This window comes from Palaemon carinicauda, unplaced genomic scaffold (genome assembly GCF_036898095.1).
Source record: "Palaemon carinicauda isolate YSFRI2023 unplaced genomic scaffold, ASM3689809v2 scaffold42, whole genome shotgun sequence".
Lineage (NCBI taxonomy): Eukaryota > Metazoa > Arthropoda > Malacostraca > Decapoda > Palaemonidae > Palaemon > Palaemon carinicauda.
This window is the reverse complement of record NW_027171673.1, coordinates 100001-116151: the sequence shown is the minus strand read 5'-3', so window position 1 is coordinate 116151 and position 16151 is coordinate 100001. Positions and strand designations below refer to the sequence as shown.

Sequence of the window (16151 nt, the reverse complement as noted above, 5' to 3'; positions counted from 1 at the left end):
CGACGCCTCCAACTCGGGGTGGGGAGCCACTCTAGAGAAGCAGGAACTTTCGGGGACTTGGACGGTGGAGCAAACCTCTCTCCACATCAATCAAAAAGAGCTTTTAGCTATTCATCTGGCTCTCATCGGCTTCGAAAAGCAGATCAGGGGCAAGGTAGTCCAAGTCAATTCGGACAGCACGACAGCTCTGGCCTATATTGCGAAACAAGGCGGGACCCACTCTTGGCCTCTGTTCGAGATTGCAAGACTGCTCCTCATCTGGGCGGAGGAAAGGAAGGTGACTCTTTTGACGCGGTTCATCCAGGGGGTCAACAATGTGAGCGCAGACAGACTCAGCAGGAAAGGTCAGGTTCTCTCCACAGAATGGATTCTGCACCCGGACATCTGCAAGAGTCTGTGGCGGTTATGGGGTCGACCTCTCGTGGATCTCTTTGCCACCGCGAAGACCAAACGACTAGAGTGTTACTGCTCTCCGGTTCCAGACCCCGAAGCTTTACACATAGACGCTTTTCTGATGAACTGGTCACACATGGAGGTTTATGCTTTTCCTCCGTTCAAGATCCTTTACAAAGTGATTCAGAAGTTCGTTTCACACGAGGAGACCAGAATGACACTGATAGCTCCGTTCTGGCCGTCAAGGAGCTGGTTTCCAGAGGTACTGGAATGGATGGTGGATGTCCCGAGAAGCCTTCCCATGAGACCCGATCTTCTCAGACAACCTCACTTGGCCCGAAATCATCAAAACCTCCGAGCTCTACGTCTGACTGCCTTCAGACTATCGAAAAACTCGCTAGAGCTAGAGGATTTTCGAAGAAGGCAGCCAAGGCAATTGCAAGGGCAAGAAGGTCTTCAACCATCAAGGTGTATCAGTCCAAGTGGGAGTTGTTCAGGGAATGGTGTAGAACTAATGCGATTTCCTCTTCCAGTACATCGCTTTCCCAAATAGCAGATTTTTTCTTGGACCTTAAAACTAAGCATAACTTCTCGTCATCGACTATTAAAGGTTACAGGAGTATGTTGGCGACGGTTTTTCGACACAGGAACCTAGACCTTTCTGATAATAAGGATCTACGAGATTTACTTAGGTCTTTTGATACGACCAAGAAGATTCAAACGGCTCCCATCGCCTGGAATTTGGATGTTGTCCTTAAATTTCTCATGAGTGACAGATTTGAGCCTTTACACTCGGCTTCATTTAAGGACTTAACCTTGAAAACCCTTTTTCTAGTTACCCTCGCCACTGCGAAAAGAGTTAGTGAAGTTCACGCTTTAAGCAAGAACATTGGTTTTCGGAATGGGAAAGCCATTTGTTCTTTGCAACTGGGGTTTCTGGCCAAGAACGAAAACCCTTCTCGACCATGGCCCAAATCCTTCGAGATTTCTAACCTTTCTGATTTGGCTGGCGATGAATTGGAAAGGGTTCTCTGTCCAGTTAGAGCTCTACGGTGTTATGTGGACAGAACTAAGAATCTGAGAGGTAACTCAGACGCACTGTGGTGTGCAGTTCGGAAACCCTCGATGCCCATGTCCAAGAATGCCTTGTCTTTTTTCGTTAGATTGTTGATTCGAGAAGCTCATGCTCAGTGTGATGAGTCGGATCAGAGGCTCCTCAAAGTCAAGACACATGAAGTCAGAGCGGTAGCGACTTCAGTGGCTTTTAAACAGAACCGTTCTCTGCAAAGTCTGATGGATACAACATTTTGGAGAAGTAAGTCTGTTTTTGCATCCCATTATTTGAAGAATGTTCAGACTCGCTATGAGGACCTTTTTACGTTGGGTCCTTTTATAGCTGCTAATGCGATAGTAGGTGAATGATCTACCACTACGTTCCCTTTTTTCCTAATACCCCTTTTCTATCTCTTGGAACTCGTTTGTTATGGTTGTTTGTGGAGATTGGGCGTCAGTCTTCCGCAATCTTTGATTTGGCTAGGTGGTCAATTTGTTCCTTGAGTGCACCCGGAACAAGGGTATTGGTTGAGGTCCTGTCATGTTATAGGTGTTTGTACCGTTTGACAGCTCCTAGAGATTTTCAGCCTGAGTGGATTACTGGATCTCTTAAGGATAGCGGACGAAATGAGGCAGAGTATCATTGCTGTCAGCTTCCTTATCAGGTGAGAACTGCTTAAGTTTATTGTATGTAACCCTTAAGTGAATTTTCTGTATGTAGCTGTCTCTGACCCGCCACCAAGGGGTGTCAATCAGCTCTTTTATATAACCAGCGGGTAAGTTTTATATTTAAAAATGATATTTTCATAATAAAATAAATTTTTGAATATACTTACCCGCTGGTTATATAAATTTAACACCCTCCCTCCTCCCCTCTAGAGACTACCTATGGTATGGCTATGAGGCATGGAAGAACTGGAGTTGGTGTGTAGTTCCACCTGTTCTACCGCTAGGGTGCGGTTGGTACACCTGGCGTATCTTCGATAGCGCGAGATTTGAATTTTCTGCCCTGGCGTCAGGGACTTCAGCTCTTTTATATAACCAGCGGGTAAGTATATTCAAAAATTTATTTTATTATGAAAATATCATTTTTCATTCTACCGAAGAAAGCTCTCCTGCTAAACGTCTTTTAAGGACATCGGCAACTGTCAAGAAACGTCCAACTCACCCAGTTGGAGGACAGTTGTCTGAGCCTGTTATGGCCTCGGTTCATGCTCCTCCTCCACCATCAGACTGATTTTCGTCCTCTGGACGCTCTACACGTTCTTTAAACGGCTTAGAAAGCGAGCTTGTGGTAGACATGACGTCTCCTGTACCAAAACAAGTTGACCCTAATTTCAATATGCTGCAAGATATGCAACAGAAACTCTCTTCGCTCATGCAAGTTTATCAGCCTGCGGACACAAGAGAGTTGCATGCCTGGACCCTGAGCATCAGGAAGCTTCTCACCTGGACGCCAAGCGTCGTAAGGCTACTAGTGGAGAGGTTCTTGATGACGAACATCTTTACAACTCCCCTGTTAAATGTCGTGTTTTCAGCCACTTTAACCCAAAAGAGTCAAGCAGCTAGAGGTGGCGCCGAGCGTCCAGCAGAGCGTGGCGCCGAGCGTCCAGCAGAGCGTGGCGCCGAGCGTCCAGCAGAGCGTGGCGCCGAGCGTCCAGCAGAGCGTGGCGCCGAGCGTCCAGCAGAGCGTGGCGCCGAGCGTCCAGCAGAGCGTGGCGCCGAGCGTCCAGCAAGACGTGGCGCCGAGCGTCCAGCAAGACGTGGCGCCGAGCGTCCAGCAAGACGTGGCGCCGAGCGTCCAGCAAGACGTGGCGCCGAGCGGCAAGCAGCCAGACGTGACGTCGAGCGGCAAGCGGGACGCGACGTCGAGCGGCAAGCGGGACGCGACGTCGAGCGGCAAGCGGGGCGCGACGTCGAGCGGCAAGCGGGGCGCGACGTCGAGCGGCAAGCGGGACGCGACGTCGAGCGGCAAGCGGGACGCGACGTCGAGCGGCAAGCGGGGCGCGACGTCGAGCGGCAAGCGGGACGCGACGTCGAGCGGCAAGCGGGACGCGACGTCGAGCGGCAAGCGGGACGCGACGTCGAGCGGCAAGCGGGACGCGACGTCGAGCGGCAAGCGGGACGCGACGTCGAGCGGCAAGCGGGACGCGACGTCGAGCGGCAAGCGGGACGCGACGTCGAGTGTCAAACAGCTCGTGACATGGACGTGCACGCATTTCCACCGTTCAAAATTCATTACAAAGTGATGCAAAAGTTTGTGTCACATGAAGGGACCAGATTGACTCTAGTGGCCCACTTTTGGCCCTCAAGAGAGTGGTTCACAGAGGTACTGGAATGGATGAAGGACACTACAAGAAGCCTTCCATTAAGAGTAGATCTATTCAAACAACCCCACTTGGAAAGGTACCATCGAAATCTCCAAGCTCTTCATCTAACTGTCTTCAGATTATCGAAAAACTCACAAGAGCTTGAGGTTTTGAAGGAGGCAGCTAGGGCTATTGCAAGAGCAAGGAGGATTTCTACCATCAAGGTTTACCAATCCAAGTGGGAGGTTTTTAGAGAGTGGTGCAGAGTCAACTCTTTTTCCTCGTCCAGTACCTCTATAACTCAGATTTCTGACTTCCTGTTATATCTTCGAAGGAAACGCAATGTTTTCATCCTCTACCATCAAGGGATACAAGAGTATGTTAGCAACTGTATTCAGGCACAGAAACTTGGACCTTTCTAATGTTAAACCTTTTACAGTGAACCCTCGTTTATCGCGGTAGATAGGTTCCAGACGCGGCCGCGATAGGTGAAAATCCGCGAAGTAGTAACACCATATTTACCTATTTATTTAACATGTATATTCAGACTTTTAAAACCTTCCCTTGTACGTAGTACTGTTAACAAACTACCCTTTAATGTACAGAACACTTAATGCATGTAATACAGTACCCTAAACTAAAACAGGCACAAATATTAAAGGCGACTTTATATCATGCGTTTCCTAAACACGCCAAAAAGCACGATAAAAAATGGCAACCAATGTTTTGTTTACGTTTATCTCTGATCCTAATGAAGAAACAGACGCATTTACACATCTGTTTATAGGTTAGTTTTTGCATCAATTATATTGATTATTCAGTACAGTATGTTGATTTGGTTATTACTAATGTTTTACTTAATTTTTCTTAGGACTTCCAAATGAAATTTTTTTCTTTATGACGCCGCCTGAAACGACGGCGTCATAAAGTACGCTCAGTAAACAAACTAAGGAATTTAACCCGCATGATGAAAGTGATAAATAATGATATTACAGTAAAAGCTTTTATAAAATATGTTATTACAAATATTATTTACCGTATCTATATAAAATCATACATACGTAGCAAAGCAGGAAAACAATCTACGAGAGAGAGAGAGAGAGAGAGAGAGAGAGAGAGAGAGAGAGAGAGAGAGAGAGAGTGAGAGTTGTTTTACATACGTAAATGTAAATTTTAAACAAAACAAAAATAGCCCCATTTCATATAAAATAGATTACAAATATTTTACTTTATCATATTACAGTAGTCTGTATAATACTGTAAAGTTCAGTACAGTATGTTGTTGTTAAAGTCGTGGCGATGAAATTCTCACGAAACAAAAACACGCCATTTGATTACAACAGCTGATTCATTCTCTCTCTCTCTCTCTCTCTCTCTCTCTCTCTCTCTCTCTCTCTCTCTCTCTCTCTCTCTCTCTCTCTCTCTCTCTCTCTCTCTCTCTCTCTCTCTCTCTTCGTGTTATACAATACTTACATTTAGATGAAGAAACTAAAATTAGTTTTCTTAGTGTCAATTAAATACGAAACGAAATAATTAGGCCGAGTCTACATCCATTTCAATCATAGCTAAAAATAGGGCATCCGATTTCATCAGCAAACCACTATTTTTTGGGAAATATCATTTTATTCTAGAAAATTGCCACTCTTTAAATAGTTAATTGCACATTAAGAAAGCGTGTACTTTTGTTTTTAAATTTTGGGTGTGTTTTAAAAATCGAGTATTGTTGACTTTTTTTTTTTTTTACTTTTGGCTGTGATTAGATCAGCTGTCATCTAGCTGCCGCTCTTGAGTGTGTACGAATACGTATCATTTATACCATTTCTTAACTTATTCAAACCGTCTACAGTATACAGTTGATATTACATAAGCACCAATGTGTTATAACCTATCAAATTTTTTTGTTTATTACATTTAAACCCCCCTCTATCTCTCTCTCTCTCTCTCTCTCTCTCTCTCTCTCTCTCTACCTCTCTCTCTCTCTCTCTCTCTCTCTCTCTCTCTCTCTCTCTCTCTCTCTCTCTGTGGGCTACTTTTCACTACCTCCCATTCCTTACCTCTCTCTATCTCTCTAACAAATGATATCTTTGTTGCTCCTCAAAGTTTCATTTATATTGAAAATCAATCATGATTCAATTTTCCTTACTTTCTCCAATCTCGCACCATCGGTCACATCGCGGTATTTTCGATATTTCCGGAAAATCCGCAATATATGTATAGACATGGGTTATGAAAAAAATCCGCGAAGTGGTGAATCCGCGATGGTCGAACCGCGAAGTAGCGAGGGTTCACTGTACCCCCAGGCTCTTTGGAAATTTCCAACCCTTAACCCCCAAGGGGTTATTTTTTCCCCAGCACATTTTGCAGTATATTTTTTTTTAAATTGCTCTAACAGCCTTAATTTTTGTCAGAGAGAGGTCAGGTTGGTCTCATTCTCTTGGAAAATGCCTGAATTTTTTCAAAAAATTATCAAAAATATGAAAAAAAAAATTTTTATAGCATTTTTTTGCAAGGACGTACCGGTACGTCCATGGGGGTAAAGGGATGAGTTTTGTGAAACGTACCAGTACGTCCTTTGGGGGTAAAAGGGTTAAAGACCTACAGGAACTTCTCAAATCATTTGAAACATCAAAGCAATGACACCAGGATTCACCAGCTTGGAATCTGGATATAGTCCAGAAGTTCATTATGAGTGATAGGTTTGAACCCTTGTATTCAGCTTTATTTAAGGACCTCACGATGAAGACTCCATTTTTGGTCAGTCTGGTGACAGCTAAAAGAGTCAGTGAGATTCATGCTTTTATTTTAAACGTTGTTTTTTCGAGATAACAAAGCTATCTGCTCATTGCAGTTAGGCTTTCTTGCCAAGAACGAACGCCCTTCTCAACTTTGGCCCAAGGCTTTTGAGATTCCGAACCTTTCGGATGTGGTTGGCGAGGAGTTGGAGAGGGTCCTGTGCCCAGTAAGAGCCTTGAAGTTCTACCTGGGCTGAACGAAAGAGTTGCGAGGCAAGCTGGAAGCTCTTTGGTGCTCGGTCTAGAAGCCCTCGTTACAGATGTCGAAGAATGCACTTTCATTCTTCATCAGGCTCTTAATAAGAGAGGCTCATGCACATTGCAGTGAGGCAGACCTCAAGCTTTTAAAAGTCAAGAGGCATGAAGTTAGAGCTGTAGCATTTTCGGTGGCCTTCAAGCAGAATAGATCGTTGCAGAGCATTATGGACACAACCTTTTGGAGGAGTAAATCTGTGTTCGCTTCACATTATTTGAAACGTGTCCAGACTTTATGATGACTGCTTCACTCTGGAACCATTCGTAGCAGCGAGTGCAGTAGTGGGGGAAGGATCCACCACTACATTCCCATAATCCTAATACCCTGTTCTTCTCTTGGAACTTTTGTATTTTTATGGTTGTTCGTGGAGATTGCGACAGTCTTCCACAATTATTAATTTTAGTCAGGTGGTCAATTTGTTCCTTGAGAGCTCCCGGAACAAGGGTATTGGAGGAGGTCCTGTCAGGTAGAGGTTTTTATACCTGTTTGACAGCTCCTAGAGGTCTTCAGCCCCCTGGGTGGATCGCTGGATCTCATAAGGAAAGCGGACATAATGAAGGAATTCATTGAAGTCGGCTTCCTTATCAGGTATGAACCCTTAAGCTTGTTTATTAACTCTTAAGTAAAATTCCAACAATGTTGGCTGTCTCTGACCCTCCACCAAGGGTGTCAATCAGCTATATATATAATCACTGGGTAAGACAGATGTTTAAAAATGATATTTTCATAATAAAATAATTTTTTTAACATACTTACCCGGTGGTTATATATAATTTAATTCCCCCCCTCCTCCCCTCTAGAGACCTATGGGCATGGAAGATCTGAGGAATGACTGGAATGGTTCCAGGTACCTGCCTAGAGGGCGCACAGGTGGTACACCTGGCTACATTATCAGCGATTGCAGCGAGTTTTGAAATTTCTGCCGGAACGTCAGGGACTAAAGCTATATATACAACCACCGGGTAAGTATTTTCAAAAATTTATTTTATGAAAATATCATATATCAACGTATGAGTGAGCAGCAGGGTTTACTTTCCCCTGCAACCACTCATAACAACCGTAATTGTTGATGAGAGCTATAATAGTTTTATAGCCGTTTGACAGCTTGTGCTAAGATCTATATTCATAGTAAAGAGCTCAACCTTGTATAGTTAGGAAAAATACAAATTACTTCCAAATTTGTCATTACAGTAATATTAAATAAATGTGATATTTAGGTACCACTGTGCTGTACTTGCACTATTTTTCATAGTTTGAATTTTTTCATAAACAAATGAAATCAGAATAAAGGTAATCATTATTCATTTGATTTTATGTGAATAACAGTTTAAACATTTTATTTATAAATTACTGATGATTTTTTTTTCTTTTTTACATTAAATAGGGGAACTCCGCTTGAATTCCAGTATAGGAACCCTGCTTGGCAGTTTGAGCACCCGTTCAGATTTGAAAATGCCACCACCACCTAAGGACGGTAAGTGTTTATTTTTTAGTGATCAATTTGATACTTTTAAATTAATACAGGAACTGTTATAAACATTTCAAACCTTCAAAGGGGATTCTTTGCCAAACATCTTTCTAGTATTTACTATAACTTTGTACGGTATATCATTGTAGTCTAATTTTTGCACACTTATGCTGTAACTAATGACTTGAAAGGTTTTGGGTGTGTTGGGAAAAACACTTTTAGATAGAAAAGTTTTCAGACATAGTCCAACAAAGCAATGACCGCTAATGGTTAACCCTTTTCAAACCCGAATTAGTTGAACATTATCATGAGGTTTTGCTTTTAAGTGTTAAAAATGTAATGAGTCCTCTTCACTTTCTCTAATGCTCTCAGGTAGAATTTTCATCTGATCCAGGTCATCATCTAAAGTACTGTACTGTACTATTCATGGTATGGTGATTCTTATGACACATTTGTGTACAGTAATTATAACATAAATTACATTTGTTCCGTAACCGAAATACAAACCACGCTATTTACATTGGGTTTACCTTTTAGCGTAGCTGAAATGGCGAGCCATTAGAATTTAGCGAGGGTGTATTACCCCCGCGCTAGTTAGCGGGGGGGGGGTAGGGGAGTGGTAGCTAGCTACCCCTTCCCCCCCTCACACACCAGTGAATGCTTCACTTTCACTTTTGGCTCAGACATGGACAGACGTCTCTGTCTTTGTCCTCGCTTGGCAGCCATTGTTTGTTTTGTCTTTACTTAATCACTTACTTTTCTTTTACTCAATATGTAAACATTTTTCTCATGTTTATGCATATATTTGAATATAGAAATCAGTAAGTTTCCTTTTCAGAGTTTGTGCTTGTGTGTGTAGTGTACGATATCTCCGTGGAGCCCCCGGCAGTTAGGCCACCATGGTGTAATTTCATGGGTCGCGATCGAGTTTGACTTCGGTCTTTCTCTCTCTCTCTCTTGAGGTCGTTCACCCTTTTACTACGTTACTTACACGCCTTTGTAGCTTCCTTCCCGGGTGGGGGGGTTGCTGCGCCGTACGTTTTGTCTCAATTAGTTTATGAATCTAATTGTATTTGTTGATTCTTCAGCTTTGTAGAACGATTCCTTTCGGGGTTTTCGTTCTTTCTTTAGTGTTCATTCATTTTTAAATTACTTAATTACATAATTACATAGTTACATAATTATAATTGTTATAATTCTGTATTTGTTACAGCTCTCCTTCCATGAGTGTAAGTGGTTGTGAGGGCATGTGCCTGTTGTGTAATTCTTGTGTTCCTTTCCCTCGGGATTCCTCTTTGGAGCCTTCCCGGGGGAATGAATGTTAACTAATGATTTTTTTTTTTTTTTTACAGTTACCGATCTAGTTCGTTTCTGTAATGTGACAACGGAGTGAGCTGTCTTGTTGAGGCCTGGGGTTTCGGCTGTTGCTGCCTCCCCTATAGATCTTCATCAGGGGCGTGTCTCCTTCTTCTGGAAGTACTCCCGTGACGATTGACAGCTCTCCAGTTTATTTTAGAACACTCAGGAGGCTCGCCTCCTTGGGTGGGTAACTTTCCTTCCGAGGGAAGTTTTTCCTGTCCAGGCTTGAGTTTTTCCCCCTTTGGGGGATTCTTCTCTTACCTTTGTTTCGTGCGACTATGCTCTTGGTGCTGAGCGGTCGCACCTGCAGGAGCCCCTCTTCGGAGGATTGCTCCTTTTAGGTCACTGGCTGACCCGTCTCTTCTACGAAGTGTTTCTCTTTCGTTCGCGAGAGTACACTCATAGAGACTCCTCTTCGGAGGACCTTCTGCTGTTGTTGCTGTTGGCCTCCTTCGCCGTAAGGCTCACCGTCCGCTACGTCGTAAGGGCCTCCCTTCTCCCTATAAGGGTACTAAGAGGCGCCTTTTAGAATCTCCGTATGCAGCCTACAACTCCTCCTTCTTGATCTTCGTCCCTGGTGCAGATGGACAGCAGTCTGACCTCGTCTTCCGACAGGCAACGGTCTTCCGTCCGCTACGTCGTAAGGGCCTCCCTTCTCCCTATAAGGGTACTAAGAGGCGCCTTTTTGAATCTCCGTATGCAGCCTACAACTCCTTCTTGATCTTCGCCCCTGGTGCAGATGGACAGCAGTCTGACCTCGTCTTCCGACGGGCAACGGTCTTCCCGACGGACAACGGTCTTCCCGACGGACAACGGTCTTCCCGACGGACAACGGTCTTCCGACGGGCATCGGTCTCCCGACAGACAGACAACGGTCTTCCGACGGACATCAGTCTCCCGACGGACATCAGTCTCCCGACGGACAATAATCCCTTCGGGGCAAAGGGTTGCCTCCCACGGGGGTTCTTCCCTTGCGTGTGAGGGTTCCCCTGCGCGCCCTTCTGCTGTGTTCTCTCCTGCTCAGTGTTAGCGCACAGGCGCTCTCCTGCTCAGTGTTAGCGCACAGGCGCTCTCCTGCTCAGTGTTAGCGCACAGGCGCTCTCCTGCTCAGTGTTAGCGCACAGGCGCTCTCCTGCTCATCAGCGCTTTCATGATCGCTAGCGCTCTCATGATGATCATCTCTGCTGTTCCTGTTGGTTCCTGTTACGCGCCCTCGTTCGCCCTCGCGATCTAGAACTTCGGTTCAGGTCTTGGACAAGGACTCTTCTTCTACACACAGGCTTCCACGCGTTGCCTTCTGCTCGCCAGCGACCATAGACGCGTCAACGTTCGCCTGCTCGTCAGCGATCTCCTACGCGTCAACAATCGCCATCGATCTGCCACGCGTGTCAGTTTCCCTGGACACCATCAGTAGCGATCTAGCGCTCGCCTGCTGTGGATCACGATCCCCGGTAGCTGAGTCTTACCGTAGATCTTCCTCCTGCTCGCCAGCGCTCATCTTTACTTCTGTCCTTCTGTGCGCCAGCGCACATCTGCGCGCCCTTTTCTGCCATGCACCAATGGGCGCCAACGTTTTTTTCTGACCGTCTAGGATCGCCTGATTAACAGCTTGCTTCAGCGCTCACCTTCCTGATGCACCTGCGCGCCTTATGTTAGCGCGATGCGCGCTAACCATCACTAGTCTCTCTCGCGTTGGCAATCGCCTACGCGCCCGCGCGATTCTTCACCTGCGCGCTAGCGTTTTGTTAACGCACCACCGCTCGCCGACGCGCCATCGCTTGCCAACGCGCCTTCACTCGCCTACGGGCTATCGTTCGCCAAAACGCGCCATCGCCCGTCAACGCGCCATTGCCCGTCAACGCGCCATTGCCCGTCAACGCGCCATCGCCCGTCAACGCGCCATCGCCCGTCAACGTGCCATCGCCCGCCTACGCGTCATAGGTCTCCCGACCGCCTGCGCTTACCCGCGCGTCCACACGCCTACGTGCCCGCGCGACCGCACGCCCACGTGCCTGCACGCCTACGCTCATGCGCGACCGCGCACATGCTCTCCAATGTTCGCCTGCGCGCGAACCAACAGTATTCCATCGCGCGGGCGGACGGTGTTCCGTCGCGCGGACGGACGGTGTTCCGTCGCGCGGACGGACTGTGTTCCGTCGCGCGGTCCGACGGTGTTCCGTCGCGCGGTCCGACGGTGTTCCGTCGCGCGGACCGACGGTGTTCCGTCGCGCGGACCGACGGTGTTTCATCGCGCGAACGTTGGCTTAATTCTTGCAGTATCCATTGCTCGCCTATGGGTTATCGCTCGCCGACCACCAGCTCTCGCCCTCCTTCTGCGCTCCTTCACGCACGTCCGTTTGCGTTCCTGCGTGCCCGCGCATGGGCGCTTCCACGTTCGCCCACGCGCAAACCATTGATTTACCATCGCGCGAGCGCCAGGGCGATTGCGTCCGCGATTCCCGTTGAGGTTTCGCAGCATGGCCAGCCTGGCGAGTCTTCTGGAGCGTATTTCCAGAACACGGCCTCACCCCGTAAATGAAGAGCATGGCACATGCAAGAGCAGGAAGAATCTTCAGGGAGGTCTGAGCAACATTCTTCTTTCCAGAACCTGGGTTAGCCCTTCCCCGTCATTCCCTGGAAGGGTTTTGCCAGGGAGCTTTCCGTTCGAGATTTCTCCATCGGCCAAGGGGTGACTGGTTTACCCCTTCCTCTTCTCCATCTCGTGAAAGGGGCTTACCAGGTCCATCCCCTCCTCGGTTGCGACCCGAGGTTTTGTTCAAGGAAGCTACAGGAAGGTCATGGGTACTTTCCTCCTCTCGGGCTCAAGCACCTTTGCGTTTCGTCGCCAAGTTTCGAACTTGCGGGCAAGCTCGATGTTGGACCATCTGGACGCAATGACCGAGGGCTTCCTTTCGGGTGTCTCATCGTGGATGTCGACAACCTCAGACACCCTTCCATCCTTGGGAAGAGTTTGTTTGTGCCCAAGGACAGAGACATAGACAGCGGTTGTGTGGAGGAAGTCGACTTCCGTTTTCACTCCTCCAAGGTGCTTTCTTCCAGACCCACCAGGGCTCCAGCGCCTCTTTCTTTCAGCCACGTCTGCCTAAGTTATCGGACCGGCTACGACATTTGAGACAAGGTGTCCAATAGCAGTCCCCTCCTGTCAGGACCAGGTGGCACGGGAGGCTCTCCCGGGGGGGCATAGTCCTAGAGGGAGCGGCAGAGTTCACGAACTCTAGGATTGGCAACCCCCCCTTGCAGGTTTCACGCTGGGAGGATGCCTAAGGTTACTCATCCGGATGACAGCTTCCCAATGCCCATTCTTGCACGATCTCCGTGATCAGCCAAGGATATCTCGCCTGCCGTCTCTGTCAGCGAATTCAGTGTCTCTGAACCTCTATGCCATAGGGTCGGCAAGAGTTTGCCCGTTTGGGCAGAATGATCCATGCCTTAGGAGAAGGTCCTCCATAGGATCGTCGACGGCTTCACCCCCCCGGCTTCTTTAGTCGATCCTTTCTCGTAAGAAAGTATCTGAGACGGGAATTCCGTAGTCGACCTCTCAGCTCTGATCAAGTTTGTCGAACAAACTTCGTCCAGCGTGGAACAGCAGAATCGATCAGACTGGTAATGAGGCGACAGGACTCCTTAGGCCCTGAATCGGAAGGACGTGTACTTTCAGTTTCCATTCCATCCATCTTCCAGGAAGCTCGTGGAATTCAGCCTAGACTACAGGTATTCCTGCTTAAGATGCAGTGTGGCGATCCCGCCGTGGCATCGCAGGTTTTTCCCCAGAGAACTCTCCCTGTTTTTCTCATGGCCGCTCGGGAGCAGGCTGCCGCCTTCTTCGCCTGTTGGGGGTCTGGTCAACTCCGGTAGGCTCGGGTTCGACCTTCTTCAACGCCGGGACAAACTTTCGGATCCTTACCTTGAGTGGGGGTTCATGGTAGTTTGCTAGGAGCCTTCTCTTCTTCGGCCTCAACATCTGGAGTATCTAGCCATGATATTGAGTCAACGGCCTTAACACGTTGGAAACCCCGCTTCTCGTCCGTCCAGCGAGGTTAAGCAAAGTCGGGTCTGGTTGGTACTTGGATGGGTGACCGCCTGGGGACGCCAGATTCTGTTGCCGCCTCCTCCGAGCCTTCCCTTCAGTTGACTGTGGCAAGGCTGAGGTGAATCGCAGTACCTGTTTTCAGTCAGGCAGAGCTTTCAGCCCTACCTTGGAACGTTTCCTAGGTCTCTTTCCTCATTGACCCGTCTAAAGTTCCGAATGGTCGCCTCAGGACAAGTTCCCTGTGGGGCGGCCCAAGTTCCGGTGGTTTCAAAGCAACGATTAACCGGACTTTCTGGCCCCTATGGGACCAGCGGGACGATTAGACCTGCAATGGGGGTTGACCTATGGAACCTCTTGATGGTAGTGGATATTCTCGTCCTTTCCCCACAATTTTTATGCTGTTCTCGGACTCGTCAAAGAAAGGGGGGGGGGCATGTTCCGTGCGCGACGACTTCATGGTACTGGCGTGTTCTAACCAGCAAGGGATGCATTTTCATACATTCGCATCTTGCAGTAGAGATACTGAGATGATTTGAGATCCTCTCAATACCACCATCGGCTCACTCATTCTGGGGAGAGGAATGTTCTCTCCGACTATCCGAGCAGAGCCTCGTAGAGAGAGTGTACCTGGGGGTCTTTGGCCTTGAGTAACCAGCAAGTCCTGGTCTGGGGGACCTGATCGCGACAGCTTGGAACCTCAAGCTTCCGCTGTTCTTCCCCCAGTCTCAGACCCCGTGACTCTGGCAAGATGCATTCCGGTGATGGTGGGACAACATCGACGCCTGCGTCTTCCCTCCTTTGTTGTCTGTTGAGAATGGGTATCAACAAGACCAGGTTGTCTGTCAACCTTTCAATGGCCCTGAGAGCTCCACTGGGACTATACACAGAACGGTTTCCGGACCCTCTGTTTCCCCTGACGGAACTCCCGGGAGAGCTTCTCCCACGGCACAGGCTACTCAAACAACCACACTGCAACATCTTTCACGATCCGGGGCGTCGCTTCGGCTTCATGCCTGGAGACACTACGCCTCCTCCTCAAGAAGAGACAACCCGCTACAGTCGCGGGACGGAGGTCGCGTCATCTGCGATAGTCATCCGCAGGGGTCTTCCAGGCGAAGTGGAGAGTCTTCGGTGGTTGGTGTCGTGGGAGATATACCTCTTCCCTTGAGGCCTCTTCTCCAGCAATAACGAACTTATTGCCTTTCGGCGGGAGGAAACTCCTTTCCGCTCTCGGCAATGAAGCCTGTCGCTCAGCCTTTTCCTGACCTTCAGGCTTAAAGGAATAACTTTTTCCTTCCCGCTGGACCTTTCCTCGCTCATGCGAAGCTGCGAACGTCCCTGCCCTAGTCGGAGTGAGACCTCCAACATGGAGCATGGCTCGGACTTTTTAGTCCCTTAAGAGATCTTCTCAAGACCCTTTACGTCAGGCCTCTGATCGTATTCCGTCTTGGGGCTCCTGCTCACTCTGGCCGCGGCCAGTGTGTAAGCAATCTTCTTGGTCTCGTACGACTCCGCCCTTTCTAAGGAATAGGGGAAGGCAACATTCAGGTTTGCTCCTGAGTTGTTGGCTAGACTCAGAATCTTGGGGTCCCGGCCCTTCGGTCCAATTCCTTCAAGATTTCGAGTCACCATTCTGTATCTAATGTCCCAAAACCTTCTCCTTCTTGCCAGTAAAGGAATTGAGAGGTTAGCTTTGGGAACAGCTGCAGTTTGTCCTCACGTGCAGCCGGTTTGGGGAGCACAAGAAGGACACGGGGGAGAGTCACCAGTATACCTCTTCAGCTCGGACTCAAGGACATTCATCTCGACCTGACTCCAGACCCTCCCCCGTCACGTCGCCCTACAGCACGATGTCGGATACATCGCAACATCCCTCGCCTTCGAGTAATACTACTCTGTGACGCAGGTGCTACAAGCTGGAGTCTGGAAGTGTCTAATGACCTTCGCAGCCCGCTTCCTGCAGGGCGTGACCCACAGGAGTTTCGATACGTTTCTATCGCTCTGTGGTGGCTACACAACAGCTGGTCTAACCTCAGGCTCCTTTTTGGACAGGTAGCAGAAGGTTGAGGGCATTGTTATGAACGAAAGAAGTATGTCTGGCCCTTACTTCTTTCTTCATCATCCCCTCTACTGGGAAGCAGCATCCTGGTCTCTGCATAGCTGACCTCGAACCTCTGCAGGTAAACCATGCTTCCTTGTGTTCCGAGTATTGAGTCAATACTGTCGCGTCCCCCATACCCTGACGAGGTGGTATTGGGAACGTCCTAACCCAGAGTTCCTTCTGGAACTCCAGGTCAACTGCCTAGGACGGGTCACACTTCTTCCTTCACACACAAGCTTATGTAGGCCACACGGTTCCTTGCGGAGCAAGGAACTTGTGAGGTGCAATGACTCCTTTTCTCGAGTGCGACTCACTCGGATTCTGAGTCCCCGGGTAAAGCCAAAGCCAGTATGACTGGGGACTTTCCAC

At 48.2% G+C, this 16151-nt stretch overlaps 1 long non-coding RNA gene and 1 pseudogene across 1 annotated transcript in view; both read left to right on the top strand.

Annotated features, from left to right (window-relative positions):
- LOC137636866 (uncharacterized) overlaps positions 1–16151 on the top strand; it is a 171966-nt gene that overhangs the window by 112602 nt on the left and 43213 nt on the right. The window contains exon 2 of the long non-coding RNA XR_011043263.1: positions 8188–8277. This is a non-coding gene — a long non-coding RNA (uncharacterized lncRNA). The remainder of the gene's footprint in view (positions 1–8187; positions 8278–16151) is intronic.
- LOC137636869 (5S ribosomal RNA) lies at positions 13638–13756 on the top strand (annotated as a pseudogene).